This window comes from Pinus tabuliformis, chromosome X, assembly GCF_031772625.1.
Source record: "Pinus tabuliformis cultivar Carrire ecotype Pingquan chromosome X, CPIR1, whole genome shotgun sequence".
In the NCBI taxonomy this organism is placed as follows: Eukaryota; Viridiplantae; Streptophyta; class Pinopsida; order Pinales; family Pinaceae; genus Pinus; species Pinus tabuliformis.
This window is the reverse complement of record NC_142308.1, coordinates 559,895,402-559,917,094: the sequence shown is the minus strand read 5'-3', so window position 1 is coordinate 559,917,094 and position 21,693 is coordinate 559,895,402. Positions and strand designations below refer to the sequence as shown.

Sequence of the window (21,693 nt, the reverse complement as noted above, 5' to 3'; positions counted from 1 at the left end):
TAGAGATGGTATGCTTTAGATGTGTTTGAATACCCCAGGAAGATACACTTACGACTTTTAGCACCAAGTTTGTTTCTATGTACCTTTGGTATTAAAGCATAACAGGTGGAACCAAAGATCCTGAGATGTTTTACCGAAGGAACATGTCCATACCACAATTCATAAGGAGTCTTGTTTCTTATAGCACTAGATGGACATCTATTCTTTATATATGCAGCACATAGAACAGCATCAGCCCAAAAAATTATCCTTACATTTTTGAAGAACAGCATGGATCGTACCATATTCAAAATTGTTCTGTTCATTCTTTCAGCTACACCATTCTGTTGAGGATTATAAGGCACAGTTGTTTGATGTTTAATCCCATGTTGGTGAAGATAGTGTTCAAATTCATTTGATGTATATTCTTTTCCATTATCAGTGTGAATAGACCCAATATGAGATTGTGCATCATTTTCAATCCACTTATGAAAATTCTTGAATGTTTGAAAAGCATCATATTTGTTCTTCAATAAATAAACCCAACACATTCTGGTGTAATCATCGATAAATGTCATGATATATTTATTTCTATTTGCAGAAGGAACATGCATTGGACCACATAAATCTGAATGAATGAGTTAAAGCTTCCTATGTGCTCTTGAATGTGAATCATGAAAAGACTGTTTGCTATGCTTTCCTAGAATGCAAGCATCACATTGCTTATCTTTTCTAGGAATTGTAGGCAAACCAACAACACCATTTTTCTTCAACAAGCGGAGACTATCATAGTTTAAATGTCCAAATCTAGCATGCCATAATAAACTTGATGGAAGTGTACCTTCTTCATGATGAGAAATATATGAGAAATGTTGTGCATGAGCAGAGGTTCCTTGCAGTTTAAGAAGTCTTTCTTCTTCTATACCCCTCATGACAAGTGAGTGGTCAGATGCCTTTCTTACCTCAAGCTTTCCATCAAACATGTGAATGGAGTGACCTTGCTGGTGGATGTGGACGAGGGACAACAAGTTTCTCTTGAGCTGTGGGAGATATAGAACATGATCCAGAAGAAAGTCTGGAAGACCAGGCAGTTTAAGCCTGATTGTGCCAAGCCCTGATGGCTTGGTTTTTGATTGATCTGCAAAGTATACTGCTCCATCAACATTATCAGTGAAATCTTCAAAAAAATCTTTCCTATGAGTCATATGACAGGTTGCTCCTGAATCAAGCAACCAGTCATTTTTCGAAGAAGCAAGTGAAGCATTAAACAAATCTTCATTTACTCCAATGTTACATTGTGCCTCAATATAGTGAGTGGATTCAGGTGCTTTACCTTTGTCTGTGTCATCAGTTTTACCTTTCTGCTGATTTCTTCTTTGCTCAATTTTGTCCCATGGTAGCTTGCATGTAGAAGCATCATGTGATCCATTTCATTTGCAGCGAATGCAATGCAGATCTGCCTTTTCTGCTTGAGAATGTCTGCCCCCCCTGCCTCTGAAGTATCTTCCTCTTCCTATTCGTCCACCTCTTCCTCTTGTAGACTCTTGAGCAGGATGCTTTTCTTTATGAGCAAGGCAAACAGTCTCTTCAGAAGATTCAGGGATTGTTTTCTTTCCAAAGGCTTTCTCTCTTTCAGCAAACTTTATCACAAGAGACTCAAAGGTTATGTCTTTAAGATTTCCATTTGCTTGTAAAGACTCAAGATAATTGGAGTAGGTAGGATAGAGTGCTTTGAGAAAGGGAATAAGGGAGATATCCAGCTCAACCTTAGTGGATTTAATATCATGCATTATAGACTTTATTTCAGATGCAAGAGCAAGGGGATCATTATTTTTTAGTTCAAGAGTGAAGAGTTTAATCATGAGCTGAACAACTTCAAGTGCAGAATGTGAATCATAGAGTTCTTTCAGCTTTTGTAAAGCTTCAAAGGAAGTGGAATAGGATGAAATATGACGACTTACTTCTTCATTTACAGATGCTGCGATCAATGCATAGGCTTTGCTATTTTTATTTTCCCAAATGACAAGTTCTTTATCTAATGTAGGCTGCACAGGGTCTTTGTCTTCTTCTCCGACACACACTCCTTTCCACAACTCATTGTAGATGAGGGTGTGTTTTACCATCCGAGACCATTCAGAATAGTTCTCCTTGCCAGTGAGAACTATTCCGACCATAGAGATGATTGAATGCATTCTGTAAAAATTACTTCTGCTGATAAAAAATCCTTACGTTACAGCCTTCAAATCCTTCTGATATTTGCTAAAAGCATCAGCATTTCATTGTACATATCACTGCAATACTACTATGTTTTGAAAAAATGCTCAAGGGATCACTTCAATGTATTAATATATCTCTTCAATATATCAATTTATCATGTAACACTAAAAACACTCTGACTGATATAACTTTGAATGCTTTGAAAACTGCCTTAAATGATATATATGAACACTTTGAAAAAAACAGCGCAATGCTTTGAATGCTTTGAAAACTGCCTTGAATGATATATATGAACACTTTAAAAAAACAGCGCAATGCCCAATACTACAACATTATCATTCAAATGATAAAGAATTGTGCAATATTACTATTCACCTCCACAAAAAACAAGACTGAGCAATACAATTCCGTTGCCCTCGATTTACGTATAGCACTTGTGGATTGTGATGATGGCCGCCATACTTATGACGTAAGCCATTTGATACGTCCTCTCTGCGTTGCACTTGTCACTAATGTTTTGTGGACCTCCCGCTGGAGCACAGGATCAATACTTCGCTGTCGTTCTCGTTGAAGAAGAGCTTCTGGATGCAGCTGTCACGCAGGTAGGGCAGGCAGTGTAGTATGATCCAATTCGGCTTCCAATTTCGGATGACCCTTCTCAAATTCTTTATAACCGCAGAACGCTGGAGGCTATCTGGGACGGCAAACAGGATGCCATGAATCCATACACTCGGCAACCCTTCCATATTGGCGATGTCATCCCACAGACGGAGGTCAGGCAACGGATGTGCCAATACATTCTCAACAAGAGCAGCCAAGGCATATTTCTAGGGCTTCATGTCATTCCTGACTACACTCAAGTTTTGAATGAGACAGCTATGAAAGATCTGTTGAAAGAAATGGTTGCAGCTGCGATTCAATGTTCAAAGAAGGCGAAGAAGAGACGAAGTCCTAGAAATAGAAATAGAAAAGCAGATGCCGGTGAATTAGAGCTTTGGAACGCACTGTGGAGAAAACTGAATCTTGTACGTCTTTATTGCCAATACAGGGTAGAAAACAGAGAACCATTTTTTTGTTCAATCAAAGGATATGAATACTTGTTCAAGGTAATCACTATACCGCTACTAAATTCATGCTATTCACAAACAAGGAGAGGAAGCGGCAATTGAAAGCCCAGAAAAAGACTCTGAAATTAGCTGAAAAGCATAGGTTAAACGTCAGAGGCGGAGGCAGCGCTATGTAATGCATATGTGCAGAGAGACTAACGTCTATAGTATGCGTTGGTGTCTGTCAGAGGCAGTGGCAGCGCTATGTCAGGCATATGCGCAGAGAGACTAACGTTCATGCAGACAAAGGCGTTATAGCCAGGCAGACGTTTCAGGCAGAGGAGTTACAAGGAATCCCATCTGGGACCTGCGCTCTGATACCATGTCAGGCCAGGGTAACTCCAGAATGAATGAGCGGAAGAAAAGACTGATTGCATTATTCATTAGCTAACTATCATTTATATACATAAATATGACGGATCAGTTCATCTTCTTGATGACTGTCCAGTTCACCCATCCGTTGAGGATTAGGTGTCAACAGTGCCCTTAAATTAATATTTTTATGTCGGCTCTCATTACATTATGACCCCTTAGACTCCTATATATAGAAAGGATTTATTTTCATTTGTATCATCCAAGAATTGTTCATTTGTGTAATGTAAAGGAGGTTGCCCCCTTGAAGAGGCTAAATTCTAAGGCGTTCAACCATCTTTTCTATCTTTTTGTGAGTTGGTTTCATAACATTTGGTATCAAAGGTTTGGATTATAGGGTTTCACTGCTCCAAACAAGGCATAGTGGAATTTGAACTATAACTGTTTTTCTATGACATTGCAGACACTAAAACAAAAACCCATTTGGGTTGAAATTGTTCTCAACCTCGGGTCCGAATTTCAGAGCTTTTCATGCAATATTTGCGTAGATATGATTTGAGGAAATCGATCTTTTTGTAGACACCTGAATTACATTCCAAACAGGTGACCTGGGGAAAATAGTCATAACTTTTGCTTTGAGCATCAGATTGAAATTTCGTAGGAAGTTACATAAAGACGATAGGTTGTAGTTTATGTGTATATTTTTCAGATCCTAAGGTAAAAACAATGAAATGTGGCACTTCATACAATTTCGATCTTCTGAAAAGGTATATAATCAGGTCATCTTGGGAGATTGTGCATAACTCTTCCTTAGAGAATCTAAATTCAATCAGACTGGTGGCATTGGAAAGAGGACGCAGAGGGCTACTGCAGGTCACAATTTCAAAACTTAAAGATCCGAAAGTATAGAGTTATAGTCGTTTCAAGATCGAGTTCCTAAAATAAAGAAAAAACGAGATGAGGAAGTTTGATGGCAAGGATCCGGTAAATTGGATGCTTTAGATGGAGGAATATTTTGATCTACATGGTGTAACACTCTTAAAGAAGGTATGTATTGCATCTTCATATTTATAACCAAATCAATTTCTATGGTATAAGGAGCTTTTTTCTTGTAAACAACTTGTTATGTGGTCAATTTTCACGGAGGAAATGATAGCACATTATGAGGATACAAAGAGTAACACCTTCTTTAGAGCAACACCACAACAATTGGAAAGAGTAAAAGGGCTTTGTTACATAGTGGAAAGTAAAATTATGGCAACAAGGAAGTCTACCCCTCACAATTATAATAATGGAAGTGTTGTTTCTCCTAGCCTTCCACAACCTACAAGGGTTACACCACAACAATTGGAAGAGAAAAGAAAAAAGGTTTTGTTACAATTGTGATAGAAAATGCACTAAAGGTCATAAGTGTGCTGAGAAGAAATTATTTTACATAAATATGAAGAGGAGGAAGAAAAGGATCAAGAAACATCAAAAGAAGAAGATATGCACTAGGACCAAACCCCAAAGAAAGAAGAAATGAATCTGACCATATCTTGTAAAGCATTGGCAAGAATTACCACTCCTCAAACTGTCAAGATAGAAGGACATATCAAGAAGAAAAAGTTTCAAGAAGTGAAATACCACATCAATAAAAAAGAAATGAATCCAACCATATCTTGTAATGAATTAGCCAAAATTACCACTCCTCAAACTATCAAGATAGAAGGACATATCAAGAAGAAAAATGTTGAAGAAGTGAAAGATCACATTGAGCATCAAGAAATGAATTCAACCATATCTTGTAAAGAAATGAAATAAATTACCACTCCCCAAACTCTCAAGAAAGAAGGACATATCAAGAAGAAGAAGGTTCAAACAGTGAAATATAAGGAAGAAAAGTATCAAGAAACATCAAAAGAAAAGGATACTCCCCAGGAACCAACCCCAGAGAAAGAAGAAATGAATTCGACCATATCTTGTAATGCATTCGTCAGAATTACCACTCCTCAAACAATAAAGATAGAAGGACCTATCAAGAAGAAAAAGGTAATAGTGTTGATTGATTCGGGTAGTACCCATAATTTTATTAATTGTAAGATAGCCAAGGACTTGAATTGCTTCCTAGATCCAAAACCAGAGTGTCAAGTGACGGTTGTAAGTGGAGGAACCATAAATTGCTCTGGAAAGTGCCATAATATCTAGCTATCCATGGGAGAATATGTATTGAATAGCACAATGTTTTCCGTTCCAATGGGTGGTGTTGATGTTGTACTAGGAGTCCGATGGCTACAATCCTTGCGTACAATAGCTTTTAATTTTCAAGAACTTTATATGAAATTCTCTTCGGAAGGAAAGGAAGTTGAATTAAAGGGTATCACAGGGAAACCAGGAAGGATAATCAACTCTAACAGAATGACAAAGCTTATAAAGAAAGAACAACGAGGCGTAATTGCACAATTATATTCGCTAATTGTTCACACATCGAAATCATGTATTTCTCTAGATCTCCAAAAGGTCTTGGACAATCATTCCAAGGTATTTGAGACTCCCAAAGGTCTCCCACGTATTCATGATCATGATCATGCTACTCATTTTATTCTAGGATGTGTTCCTCCAAACACCAAGCCTTATAGATATCCATATTCCCAAAGGAGTGAAATTGAACATATGGTTGCGGAAATGGTAGAGGTTGGTACAATTATCCAACCAAATTTGATAAACAAAGGAAGGTATGAATGAAAGAATGGCAAAGCAGGGAGGGAAATTAATCAAAAGTTGTCGAATATCGTAGTTCCAACAATATTTCCAGAACTTGACAAGGGAGCACAACAATTTTATACAGAAGCATCAAGAACTACTCAAGCATCCAGGACAACACTTTTTGAAGGAGAGGCAGATGTTAGGCCCCTATACTACGAGTGTAACCCCTTATTGTTATTAGTACAACACCTTTATTATATTGTTGTACCCATGTAGTCCCCATATTGTTACTATTGTGCCCCATGGAAGCTCACTATTGTTATTATTGTGCCCTTACATTATTATTGTTATTTTGGCTCTGATTATATTATGACCCCTTAGACTCATATATATAGAAAGGAGGTATTTCATTTGTATCATCCAAGAATTTTTCATTTGTCTAATGTAAAGGAGGTTTCCCCCTCGAAGAGGTTGAATTCTAAGGCGTTCAACTATCTTTTATATCATTTTGTGAGTTGGTTTCATAACAATAACCATGTTCCATCAATTGTCCTACACTAATGAGGTTATGATTCAAACATGGAACATAATAGACATCGGTAATGTATTTTTGTTGATTCTATTTAGTAAGAATATGGACTGTACCTTTTCATTCACCTTTAATGTAAGAACAATCTCTAAGAGTAATTTATAATGTTATGGAAGCAACAACATAAGAAAGAAGATTTTTGTTACCTGTCATGTGATTGCTACAGCCACTGTCCAGCAAGCAAAGATCCTTGTTCTGACTGTCATCAGAAAGATGACAGGAAAGAAACATTTTTTAGAGGATTCTCCTTCACTGTTGGAGAGATGGAAATTGCCTCTTTGTTGATCTCACTGTTTCTTTCTACATTGATGTTCATAATGCCAAAATTTCCTGCAGTAATAGCATCGGACATTAGATTTTCTCCATGTTTTTCTTCTCTAATTTTGGCTTTGTGGAGATCTCCACTCCTCTACTCATCTACCTCTGCTTTGGCCTCTCCCTCGCTTTTTTCCACCTCTGAATCCTCTGCCAAAAGAGAGTTGTGCTTTGAAATCTTGTTCCATGGAATCCTCTACCAAGTTGAGTCTTGTTTCGTGTGCCAAAAGCGATCCAGTCAATTGTTCTACTGAGAAACTTGTAAAATCTATGGATTCGAGAGTGGCTGTTACAATCATGTCATATTTCTTGGGCAAACTTTGAAGGACTTTTTGAAAAAAAATTCCGATTTGAAATTTTTTCACTGATGAGATTGATTTGATTAACTATTCCCACCACTATAATCATGAATTGGTCCACATTACTCTGTCAATCATCTTTAGGGTTTCTAACTATGATCTCAATGCATGTAATTTCACTGCCTTCACTGTATCATTACCTTGATATGCAACTTTTAATATTTCCCAAATTTCATATGATGTCGATTCACCTATTATCTTATCGAAAATAGAGTCATCAAATCAGTTTTGTATCCAACATTTGGCTCTGTGTTCTTTCTTTCTGAGTTCAGTAGCTACATTCATCTGATTATTGGACATGGCCGCCAATGCTTCTTGGGTCGGCTCTATATAGGTAGTCTGAAGTGTATCCCAACACTCTTGAGCTTGCAGGAATGTCTTCATTCTCAAAGACCAAAACTCGTAATTTTTTCCAAGTAGAGTCGGGGTTTGTGGCAAAGCGCTAGAGGAAGCCATTTCTTCAAATAAAAATTTGCATGACTTTTGTCATTTTAAAAAAAAATCTCCTCCAAAAAAAATTCAGTGCCCTCTTTTTTATAACTAGTATCACCTTCTTAAAAAAATTCCTTTTTCTTTCCTAAATTTTTTATTTAAAAAAAAAAACATTTAAAAAAATACCAAACCATCTTTTTAATAGTCCCTTTTAAAACCATACATGAAGGGATTCCATTTTTTAAAATAAGCTCTTTTCAAAAAACGCTTTTCAACTCACGCATACCTCATAATCTCATGAGGGAATATCATAAGGTTACCTAAAATACTTTTAAAAAATAAAGGCTTTCATGATATAAAATAGAAACTTGTTTGTTTGAATAAGAAGGTATTTTACCTGCTTGAAATGAAACACTTAAAATAAAAATAGAGATACCTCATGACCTCGTAAAAAAATGAATCTCATGCGTCCTCATAGAACTTTTGAAGCTTGTTTGATTTGCCATAGATGAAACAAGATATAAAGCTTTCAACAAAGACTGTGGATTGAAAAATAGGAGCCAATCATACCTTAAAAGAATGTGCTTCAACTTTTTCCTTGTGCGGAGCTATGACAGGATCTTATGCGTGCGATTGTGCACAATTCTTTAAATGCACAGTGTGTGAAATTCAAGAAATTTGTAAGTTTACAAATTTCTACATAATTTCTTCTTAGCTGAGCTACGAACACTGCACTCTGGGCCTCTTTTACAGCTATGCAATTTCTCTAAAATCTCTTTTCTTTTCGTCTTCTCACTCTTTTTATTTGCAAGCCCAAACGATTTGAAGTGTTTCTCTATGTGGAGGTTCTAATACCATGACAAAGAATGAGAAAAAACTTGGAGCATAGATTTCTCTTCTCAATATTCAAAATGGTTAAATAGATTACATTGTAAACATCAACAATAAATGACTAAAGTAGAACTCGACACCTATGGAGTAGAATTGAAGTAAAACTGAATTGTCTATGACACCTAGCAGACAAAAAAATCAAATAAGATGACACCTAATTGACAGTGAGATTAATATTTCAACATATTGTAAGAGAATCATGTTTTTATGATCCCTCTGTGAACAAATGGCACATCATCATCAGGTCTCCTAAGAATGGCAAATCAATACTATGGCCCTGCATATCAATCTTTCCAGTATTAGGTAGCCCCATGTGCCTGGGGAATCTAATCTCAGAATGTAAAGTGGTATCAATATGAACACCAATAACAACATACTAGAGGAATCTACATCACATGCTACAAGTGAAAGTGAGCCTCATCCACAAGGTGACCATGATCACATACCTTGGATCGAACAATAATTGGTAAAATATCATGGTGAGTGGAGAGAGAGTGTTTCCCACCATGAGTCAGACCCTTCTGCGTACGAACTATTAACATAGGTGTATGATTCAGCTACCGATTCATGGAAGATTTGCGGGAGGCCATTTCTAGACGCCATGTTCAGATCTGATCTAGGTGTATGGTGCAACAATCACCTCTATTACTACATCACTGAACTTCGTTATGGCGTCATGGTTTTCGAATTGAAAATTGAGAGCTGAGATGAGCTAAGGGTCCAGATGCCTCCTATATCATCTCCATCCCTCATGGAATTTCATGGCCACCACTATTATTAGATAGCTAATCCTCACGATTAACCTTGGCTCATTTTAGGTAGTTATTGGAGACTAAGAACTCCCAAGAACTAGTGCAATTGTTTCCTATATGTATTTATATGTACAACATGTACATAATTCTTTGAGATTGACTAACATACATTTGGTTTGGTTTCTAGTCTCATGTGTTCTATAGTGGTATGAGAGCGGGTGAGATGCTGAGTTGAATGAGAGCAAGGTTAATTTGCTCTATCAAATAGAATGAATATGAGGCTTCAGAGTTAATTTGAACATTATCAAAGCCCTGGTTTAGTTGGGATAAAGTTGAGTTGTTTCTAAACTCCATGTATTTGAAATCTATGGTGTAAAGGAGACGAGGAACATTAACGCTGTGAGGATAATTGAATGAAGCATAAGGTTAACCCAGTGGGACACCCAAACCATTGACTCTATAACTTTCCATCATAATGAAATAAGATTGGAGAAATTCAGCAGTATAAAACTTTTTTTTTTTTTTTAAACATATCCTTGGAAGTTCGAATACATGTTGGAGTTTTGAGTCATTGTTATCAATAAAAATTTCCAATACTAAGTCGAATACCAATAATTTTTGGATTATTGGCTAAAATTCTAAGTTCCATGCACCCAAGGGCCACTTGTTATTTTAATTTTGGGAGGTTTTATTTTCATTTACTGCGTCAAACATGAGTTTACTTATAGTGAAAATTCTGAAAGATAGTATTTGCATTCACAGTAAAATTTCTAAAGGATAGTATTTGCATTTACTACATTAAAAAAGAATTTAATCACAGTAAAGTGTCTGAAGGATAGTATTTGCATTTACGACAGTAAACGGGAGTTTAATCATAGTAAGTAAAGTTTCTAGAGGATAATATTTACATTACTAACCAAGTTTTTACTAAAATATTTTTGAAGGATACAAAGTTTTTACTGAAGGATTTATGAAGGATACATAAAATGAAAGATATATATTTTTTGATGGTTTGAATTAAATTTTTAATTTAAGAGTGGTAAATTTTCTAGTTGTCATGGATTAGAAAAATATATTTTTTTTTTTTCAGTTTATATATGGGGTGGACGTAGATTGTCCCCAAGTGTGAAGGGGACTTTGAGAATTTTGCGTAGAAATCTCAAACCATTGAGTAACTGACTATGCAAAGCTTTCAATGGAGAGAGGAGGTATAATTTAGAGGTATAACGTAGCAGAAGTCAGTAAGCATGGAAGAAATGACATTCACATTAAATTGTGGTGAAATTTGAAAATTATTTAAATAATAATTTCTAATGTGAACGCTAATTTTTGAGAAAGCTCTGAAAAGTTTCATTAAATTGATAAAGGAATAAAATATACCCAGGAGTAACGAGTAACTCTGAGGATGCTACCATAATGTTCACATGTAAAATTAACTATTAAAAATATTAAAGTCAACAAACAAACTTTACGTAAAAGGAGCGAAGATAAAAGAAGTGGTAAGGCTTGCTCCTTCCTTCTCTTATTTTCATTAAATGGAGTAATTTTGATTGGTGGCAAGTGGAGAAAAGAAGCTTCTGGGGAATGACATCAAGTTTTAATTTTGTTTTTGTTGAAGTTGAAATAGCAGAGTTTATGGATATAAAATCAAGAAGAGAAAATGACTTTGTGGTTAGTTAAGATTATATAGTTATTTGGTCTATTGAAGGTATCAAGTTCAAATCTTTATAGAGACAATTTTGAAAGATATTTTTCTAAAAGCTAATATTGGGAGATATTTTTGGAGGTAGAGTTTATGGATATAAAATAAAGAAGGGAAAATGACATTGTGGTTGGTGAAGTTTATATAGTTATTTGGTCTATTGAAAGTCTCAAGTTCAAATTTTTATTGTGACAATTTTGAAAGATATTTTATTTTTTTAAGCTAATTTTGGGAGATATTTTTGGAGGTTGTGAACATGATTTTGGTTTCCATCAGTTGGTGACCCTGAGTATGTCATTATCTGATAAATTTTCAACTCGTTCATATTGGATATAACTCACAACAAACTTGAGGTTTCATGGTATTCATTGTATGGAATAAAGATAAAAGTTCCTAATTTTGTAGTTGTAGCTATATAATCTCTTTATTCTTAAATTTTCTTTGTAAATGGGTGAATTTTTTATTGAACCCAACACCCGGTTAATTCATCATAAATTTGTTTATATTGGGTGAATTTTCGGTGGTAGTTGACACCCCTTTTTTGTAGTTATTATATAGTTTAGTGTTATCCAGTATTCATAACAGTGTCCTAGTCAACAAGGACATGATCTATAACATCCACTCATGTTTGCAAAATGCTAAAAGCCAAATTGAATTTTTGGAGCTAGAATCTTAGTTTCAATAAGACGAATTACATGAATTTCTAAAGAATAATTATGAACCTGTTCTTGTTCAGAATAATAGATTGTTTGAGCGCAATCATCAACTAGAAAATGATCAGAGTAATGCAGTGGTTTTAGAAACAAATGAATGTTCTTATGAGAAACCTATTATTCCAAAAACTTTCATAAGGCCATGGCAAGGGATTAGACACAATAAACGCAGAATTTGTTTGTATTACAAAGATGATATTCTCGAGGTATCTTTTCATATACCAGATTTTGGTAAATTGATACAATTTTGAAAAGATAGATTTTTGGACGATGTTGTTCCAGAACAAGTTGATAGATGCCAACATTGTAACAGAGTTGGACATATGAAATATCGGTGTTTTGATCTCCACTTGTGTGAGCATTGTGGAAAGCGAAATCATCACACAAATAGATGTTCTAGAGAGAAGTCTACTACAAGAGAGAACCTGAATTTTGGATGGATTGCTTCTTGGGATTGGATGAAAATAACTAAGAAGATTTACAGGTTGTACCTAAGAATATGTTCCAGAGTGATGACCAACCTTGCAGTGATGAAGAGTACTTCTCACCCTGTATTTGACAAGGGGGGAATTGTTGATGGTATGCTAGAGGTTTGATTTCGAGATGTCAAGCGAGCCTGATCCAGATTTGAGTTGATTGAGTTGATTGAGCACTTCCATGTTTGGAATTGTTAGAGGAACTGTTGTGATAGTTCCAGATTTCGTGGTGACCTTAAAAGAACATTTTTTATTATTCTGAGAACCTCTATGAAGGTTCCAAAGTTGGTGTTGGTTGAGATTTTGAGTTCTCCCATATTGGTTTGTGGTCATCCTTGAAAACCATTTCTTGAGCGACATTCAAATCTTGGCTGAGATGGATCTTTTCATTTTGAGCTCTCATTCGTGGACTTTGTTATATCCCTTTTGATTAAGGGGGGACTGTTAGATAGCTAATCCTTGAGATAAACCTTGGGTTAGTTTGCCTAGTTATTGGAATAATGTAAACTTTGAAACGAGACCTATAAAGTCAAAATGGGAACTCTTGTTAGTAAAACCCCAAAAAACCATGAAAAATAGTGCTAAAAACGAAAAGTGTGTATACTCGAATGATTGTTTTTTTCTTTTTTTTGGTCAATTTTAAACATGTTTTAAAAATGGCAGTGAAAATGAATTTTTTGCGCAAAAATTGTCCAAAAAACACCCTAAAAATTAAAAGTGTTCATACTAAAACGATGGTTTTTTTAGGGTCAATTTTCAATATTTTTAAAAAATGACAGTAAAGCAAAATTTTTATGGGCAAAAAAACAGTTGTTTCTTAGGAAAAAAACACATTAATGTTTTTGGTAGAATAATATTTTTCTTTCCTAAGCATAATTTCAACATGTTTTAGTAATGACGATAAAGATAAAATAATGAGATCTGAAACACATTAAAATTCTATTAGTTTTCATCCATTTTGTTAAACATATAATAACATGACACTAAAGATCGCTAAAATTCTAATTGTTTTCGACCATAATGTTAAAGATACATTTTTTTTTTTGAAAATTTGCAACCATAAAATTAAAAAACCATGACATTATGAACAAATTACATGGTTAAATTAATCAAAATGTCATTATTTGTATATTGAATGAAAGACATTATATCTCTAAGTTATTGCTTCATTGTAGATATTCTAAAAAAAAAAAATAATCATAATTAAAACATATAATCCAACAAACATAAAAATGACTCATAACTTCTGATTTAACACCATATGGAAATCAAAAAAAATTATTTCAAGATACGTTGCAAACATCCGTTATATAAACTGTATTAGACAATTATTCAAAATCACTCATATTTTCTTGCACACCATCAAAACTCACATCTTCAGATGAATGACTCAATGTAGGTGAAGATGTTCCATATTCTCTTTTTTCATCAACTAGTGCCCCATATGAGTCCACATGCGTGCCCACAATTTCAAGTTTCAAAATTCTTCTGGATCTACGAATAGTTTCAACAGACTCCCATCTCAGCATTGTTCCTTATGGTAAAATCCTTTTCAGAATCTCTATCTTCTTGAAGCGAAGAGTTCCTCCCTTTGTTAAATTGAAGTCATAAATAAGTATGTAAACATCCTCCAATTTTAAGAGGCATGTGCAACAACAATTTATATGTGTACTCCTTATTTTTCTCTTTCTGCCAATTTTTTATCAACTACCATCTCTAGCTTACACACACCATTGAATGGGTGTGTATTTTTGGCATACCAATGTACTTCAACACCTTTAACACCTTCATTTTCTGTAATGACCTTTATAACCTTAGCAACCCATAATGGATAACCATTGGGATCTCCATCTGCTAGCATTGTGATCATTCAACCCTCCTTAATATCCTGTATTGAACCCCTGTAAAGGTCTTCCATGGCTTCACATTGTGCACGAGATCTTCTAGAACCAATATACATCTCTCTTTCCTCTGTGTGTGAAGAATTAATAATACCTTGATATAGTTCTTATTCAACAATGTTTCTTTCCACATGTTCATTTGACACATTTTGTGGCCAAATAAATGGATTTTTCAAAGGTATATCTTCATTTGTTGTTCTTGAAATGATATCACTTTGATTAATTAAAAAATACTCCCACCAAACTAAATCAGCAATATCAAAGTACTCATATGTATATCTAATACATTTCTTAATTTTTTCTAGGAAATCAGAATAATTTATATCTATATTCTGTGTGCATGCATTATGAACTCCAACAGCTGGTAGTAATAACAATATATTTGATACAAATATTAGATGATCTGGAATGAACTTCAAAAACTCCAAACCTCATGACGGTTCCCATTCTGCAATAGTTGAATACCTCTTGCCCCATATTAGTGTTTTCCCATCATGTTTTTGATAGGAAATTGATGTTGGAAGCTAATGCCATTAAGTTGTTCAATGAATTTCTCCTCACCATGCAATCCCAGAATAAAACTTCGCATGTCAACAGTTTCTTCCAACACATCAAAAGTAGGGTCTAGCATGTATGATTTCTTAATACATTCAATTAATTATGGAAATCTCCCAACTTCTTTCCTCCTCAATGTGACTGAAAAAATACTGAACATCTGATCAATTTGGTCATGAGTGTGCCCAACAATAAGGAAACCAACCTTTACCTTCTGAAAAATTCTCAATTCAACAACCATGTTTAGATATCTAAAAACAATCAGATTTTTTTTTCACGGCAAGTGTTGTCCAATTGTAGATATAAAACTTCATGAAGATTACCAGACCAATGAGAAAGCACATCATGAATTATGGTTATTACCACATTTTCTTCATTATGAATATTTGGAGCTGTGAAGTACACCATTCACAACACCTTCCCATTTAAGACCATACAACCCACCAAGTGATACCGAATAAAATTTTCCTCTTGTAAATTTTTGGGTGTGCAAAAAAAAAGTGGTAAAATTGTTTTCTTCTGGTCCATACCATCAATTATCAACCCCAAATATTTATTCGGATTATCATAACACTTGTTTCGATACTTGTACAACTTTTTCTTTCACTTGTTTTTTGTTCGTGATGCTCCTAGAGTTCTTTTACAATGGAATCTACACAACATAAAAGAAAGTCATTAATAAATACATTTTCATAGTTGACGGCTATTCAATTTTAAAAAATTAAAGTTATGAATGCTTACTTCTTTCTGACCCTTCACATTTATCCCCTTTTTCATTAAGAGAAGAACATGTACTGAAAATTCCCTTCCTCGTCTTCTTAGGAATAGGGACATTGTTGAATTCTTTCTTCCATACCTTCACAAAGTATTGATATGTAATAAATCAACCATGTCCCTCAACACCTTTTGTGTATTCTTTGTATAAGTTGTAGATTTATCGTCTTGAGAAATTATTTGGAATATGTATTATCTATCTATTTTGCGTACATTCTCTATGCTTTGAAAAGGAATATTTCATCCATGACATTGGAGTATTTGATAATGGCCCAAACTGTCATTTATGACGTACTTCTGAATAAAATGTGGGAAAATTTTCAAAATTTTCTTGGATTCTTGACAGACGAAAATTACCCATTGAATGAAACCTTTTGAAAGCCTTTCTATAGATAAATAAAGGCCCATTATGATAATCATAACCTGGAAATGCAAATTGCATGCACCCCACTAAATATGAATTTTGCATGCTTTTATTCATTGACAAATATCTCTTCCTTTTCTCTAATGAAAACTTGAAATCCATATGTTTCAAGCAATCTTTTTGACAACATTCACTTGAAATGAGAGCGTTGATAGCACTTCTTCTCATTAGATATTATGCTCCACCCCTTGTATAACTAGAACATATTTGATTGATATGAAAAGGTCTGCTCCTACTCCTCGATACAATATTTCCCCGCAACATCTCCATCATTAGATCATCATTTGTATAAGAATTTTCATCATCACTCTGAAGAATGCTATCCTCATGATGATCCTTTATGCCTTTTAAATACTGACTTCGAGGATATTCTCCATATTTCCCTTCAATAGTGCTACTCTCATAGTCCTTAGAATTAGGACTAAATGGAAAATTTGACTCAATGTTTACTGGATATTTTTCATCATGTGCATTGTCAATGCTGCTCCCATAGCCCATAGGATTAGGACTGTGTCGAAAATGTGAATCTTCACGTACTAAAAATTCTTCATCCTGCCCTTCGTCATTGTTGCTCTCATATTCCTTAAGATTAGGATTAAGTGCTACATCCTATCCTTCATCACTACTGCTCTCATAGTCCTTAGGATTAGTACTAAGTGGAAACTACGACTCTTTATTTACTTGAAAATATCAATCACTGCTGCTCTCATAGTCCATAGGATTAGGATTAAGCGGACACCGTGACACTCCATTCCTTTGAAATTCTTCATCATGATCTTCATCACTATTGCTCTCATAGTCGATAGGATTAGGACTAAGTGGACATCTTAACACTCCATTCTTTTGAAATTCTTCATCATGCTCTTCATCACTGCTACTCTCATAATCCATAGGATTAGGACTAAGTGGACACCGTGACACTCCATCCTTTTGAAATTCTTCATCATGCTCTTCGTCATTGTTGCTCTCATAGTCCATAGGATTAGGACCAAGTGGACACTATGACACTCTATTCATTTGAAATTCTTCATCATGCTCTTCATCACTGCTTCTCTCATAGTCATAGGATTAGGACTATGTGGACACTGTAACGCTCCATTCTTTTGAAATTCTTCATCATGCTCTTCATACTACTACTCTCACAGTCCATAGGATTCAGACTAAGTGGACACCGTGACACTCTACTATTTTGAAATTATTAATCATTGTTGCTCTCATAGTCTATAGGATTAGGACTAAGTGGACACCGTGACACTCTATTCATTTGAAATTCTTCATCATGGTCTTCATCACTGTTACTCTCATAGTCCATAGGATTAGGACTAAGCGGACACCATGACACTCCATTCTTTTGAAATTATTCATCATTCTCTTCATCTTTGTTGCTCTCATAGTCCTTAGGATTAGAATTAAGTGGAAGATTTTACTCTCTATTCGTAGTGGAAGAATTTCCGTTATATTCATCAATATGAATAGAGTTGTTACGTGACGAAGATGTTGATGCTTCACAAAGCGAAACTTCACTATCAGAATAATCCATGCCTTTCAAGCATAAGATGTTGAATGATACAGATTCACTCTCTCCTAATGATAATATATAGCTTAAAGAATGAAAATTTCCCTCCAAAAAATTTCGCCAAAATGTTTCCCTCCAAAAAATTCATTTCAGGTATTTCCCTCCATAATTTTCTTCTACAATTTATTTAAAAAATTTAACTAAAATTTTCTTATGAAATAAATATTTTAAATTAAATATTTAAATTAAAATTGTAAACTAAATCTTTTACTTAAACTAATTTTTTACTTAATCTATATAATATTTACTAGATAATTTAATGCTTTTTTATTTTTATTTTTATTATATCTTCTAAAACAAATTAATCCCACATTCACTGTGTTGTAAAACAATTATGTAATGTTCACTATATCATAGTTTACTATATCGCCATAACATGAATTATATGTTACAATCTTCTGTAATATTTGTTTTATCATAGTTTGTATATCACCATAACAAAATTTACATGTTAATGTTTTTATAAAAACAAACTAGTCCCATATTAACCGTGTGGTAAAACAATTCTATAATTTCCACTATAACATAAATTTCATTATCACTATTCCTCACATTACATCAAGATTTTCAAGGTTCGTTAAAATACTTGGACCAAATTTGTGGAGCAACTACATTGCTATCAACGGAAGGTTATCACATTTGAAAGGTTAGTTTTTCTTTTGTCGTGTGGAAGTTTTAAAATTCAGTATGTTTAATGAATTTTCTTTTTTTTTAGAAATTAAAAGTTTAAATGATTCAGGTTTACCCACTGCATCTGCAGTGGGCGTGGTAGGCTCGATCATGCTCCTCGGCAGCCCAATAGGCCTGTGGGGTAAGGGCCGGGGTTGGGTGCCAGCCCCCCCTACCCCACCCCGGCGGTCAGGCGATATCCACCGCGCCCCACCCTGCGGCCCAATGACCCACCACCTGGGTTGACCATTGGGTCGTCGGGGTGGGGCAAGGAGGTTGGCGCCTAACCCCCCACCCCACCTTGGCAGCCCAACGACCATCCTGGGTGGCGATCCGTTGGGACGCCATAGTGTGGATGCGGGGTTGGCACCCGACCGCGTATCCCACCCTGACGTACCAGCAACCCACCACCTGGGCCAGTAGTTGGGCCTCCGGGGTGGGGCGGGGGGTCGCCAGCCGGCCCTGATTGTGGGTCTATTTTTTGGGGTGGGGCGACAGGGGGCTGTATTTTTTTAATTTTTTTTTAATTGTTATGTTTTACAAAATTAATTATTATTTATCATTTTGTTTGTTAATTTAAGCTATTACTTTTTTTAATTTACTAATTTATATGTGTGTATTTGTTTTATAGGAAAATGTCATCAAAGACAATTTCTGTGAATCTTTCTGGACCAATGACTGCTAAAATTAAAGGTGGATCTTCAAAAAACATTGTTGTATGAACCAAACCTGAGATGATAGCTATAAATCGTTCAAGTGCCTCAAATGTTAAGAAGACGATTTCATACTGGAAGAAATCAAAAGAAGTGGGACTTCAAGAAAATATATGGCATTTGAAAGAAGGAGAAGGCGAAGAGGTCCAAATATATCTATATGTTGAAATCCCTAATGATAGTGGAATTTAAGAGGTGCTCGGAAAGGTCATAGACGTGTGTTTGGTACCAAACACTGAAGTTGTTTATATACTTACAAAACCACTGAAGTTGCATGACAGGATTACATATGAGTTATTATGTTCAGCGTATGACATGAGAGTGGTATCCACAAAGTTGTGCAAACAAATCAGAAATGAGATTACACAAGATATCGTAAGTATTGTTATTTATTTTTGTGTTTTGTGTTATTGTAAGTGTCTCATTATATTTTTATATCTTAGTTTTTATTGACATATGATATTTTGTTTAACAAAATTTTGTCCAAAGTCTTTCAATTATGTTGGGAGGCATTCAATTCATAGAGAAAGATGTTATGGATGCTATGGGTGGTTTCTACCCAAGGTTAGAAGAAGATATGGCAAACAAGAAAAAATTATTAATTCATGATGCTACAAAACTACATGTAAGGGAGAATGTTGGACGGTAAAATTCACTGTGTAAGTTTCTAGTTTCTAGGAGGATGGAGGGAATAGGGCTCGACCTGGGAACCCTAGGCCCTAGACCTAGGTGATGCAGGTGTCGCAGGCATGGCAGAAATAGTACAGGTTTTGGTCTGCAGCTGGCAGGGTCAACAAAGCAGCGTGAGGAGGACAGCCGTGTAAACCGCCAGCTGGAACCTGCAAACGGTGTTGGGGTCGTTGCGGAACGGGGTTTTGGAGACTTTCCGTAAAAGGCGGTTTCGATATGGTGAAACCCTTTTTGCTTTGTTACCATTTCTTGTGCATCCGGAGGTTTCGAAGACCAGGCTCTTTGCGCTGTGCACATCCGGTGACGGTTGAAGGGAGCTTTAAGGTAAACGGCGCCGTTTTTTACTATGGTAAACCCTAGAGAGTCGGTCGATTTGGACCCTTCCCCGGAAGATATCCTTTCCGTCTGGGGAAAGGAGGCCTCGACGGAAAACATTGAAGAATACTTTGGTCACGCGGTCAGTCAGGCGAACGCTCTGCTCACGGGAGGAGGCATTTGGCACTCAAACGCGGCAAAAGGGTTGTTGGATGAGAGCCTGGAGCTCTTAGGCGGGGTCGGAGTCGGAGGCAGAGGCACAGTAGAAGCAAACAATGCCGGAGGAAGGGGTTTGGAAGCGACAAACCCTCATGCATGGCCAGGCCTGTCCAAAAGCAAGAATGACGCTTTGCAAAGTTATAAGCCTATCTCCCCGTCAAAAATTTTCACTTCGTCGGGAGGCTTGGAGGACATTATAAATTTTCCAAATTTAAAAGGAGTATGGAGGACTGTAGGAGGGGTTCAGAGTGTGGGGAAAGATTTGGGGGAAGGAAGCAATCAGCCGGCGTTTCTCAAAACCCTGTTCCCAAATGAACCCTTGCAGAGACTTTCCAAGGAGGTAGAGGGTTTAGCTGGTGCGGGAAATTTCAATCCGCCGGGGGCTTCTGTCAACCCTTCTGAAACAGGGAAGGCAACCGAAGGATTTCATCCGGTTTCGAGTGAAGCAGGGAGCCCGGTGGAAGGGCTGGTTGAAACCCCAATCGAGCATCAGGATCAGAGAGTTGGGGAAGATGGAAGCGGCAAAACCGGGGATACAAGAAATCAAAACCCTATCTCAGAAGAACGAGAACCATCTAGAGAGGCAGCGAAGGTAGGGGAAAAAAGGAAGAAGGCAAAATCGTGGAAATCAAAGAAGGTCACAAATTTGGTACTTGGCATGGACGTTCAGGCTGAGGAGGCGCTGGATGTGGCGGAGAGCACCCTTGTGGGCAGAGTGAGAGGAAGATATATTTCTGGCAATTTCCTAAAACAGTGGGCCGAGAGCCAGTGGTCGCATACTCCGGCGAACACATTCACGACTGCTACGCTGTTGAACGGCTGGTTCATGGTGAAATTCGATTGCAAAAAGGCTATGGAATGGGTCGAGGAACGTCTATGGGCTTTTGGGAACCGACCCGTTTTCTTTAAACGATGGTCGCCTATGTTTGATGCATCCAAGGAGAAGGTAGACGAATTACCCGTTTGGGTCAGAGCTCCAAATTTACCTCCATATCTCTGGGTCGACTCAGTCTTCAAGTCTATTGGAAATCACTTGGGAACTTTTCTGGACGCAGACAGATCCTTCTTGCATACTTATGAAAGAGCGGTGGCGAGGATTCTTGTAAGGCTAAACCCGTCGGAAGGACTTGCAAAAACAGTTACTTTGCACTACAAGGATTATGTGTATGAGCAGAAGTTGGATTACGAACTCTTCCCTTTCAGGTGCTTCCGCTGCCATGAATACGGTCACCTGGCAAGGGATTGCCCTACGGGGAAAAGAAGAAGAAAGCTGAAAAGCAGAGAAGAGGATAAGGAGGGCCTTTCGAGGAAAAATGAGGAGCCGATGGA

The 21,693-nt window shown here is 36.3% G+C and overlaps 1 pseudogene; it reads left to right on the top strand.

The window, feature by feature from the left end:
* Nucleotides 1-21,693, top strand: part of LOC149141248 (F-box/kelch-repeat protein At3g61590-like) — a 36,593-nt pseudogene that overhangs the window by 5,468 nt on the left and 9,432 nt on the right.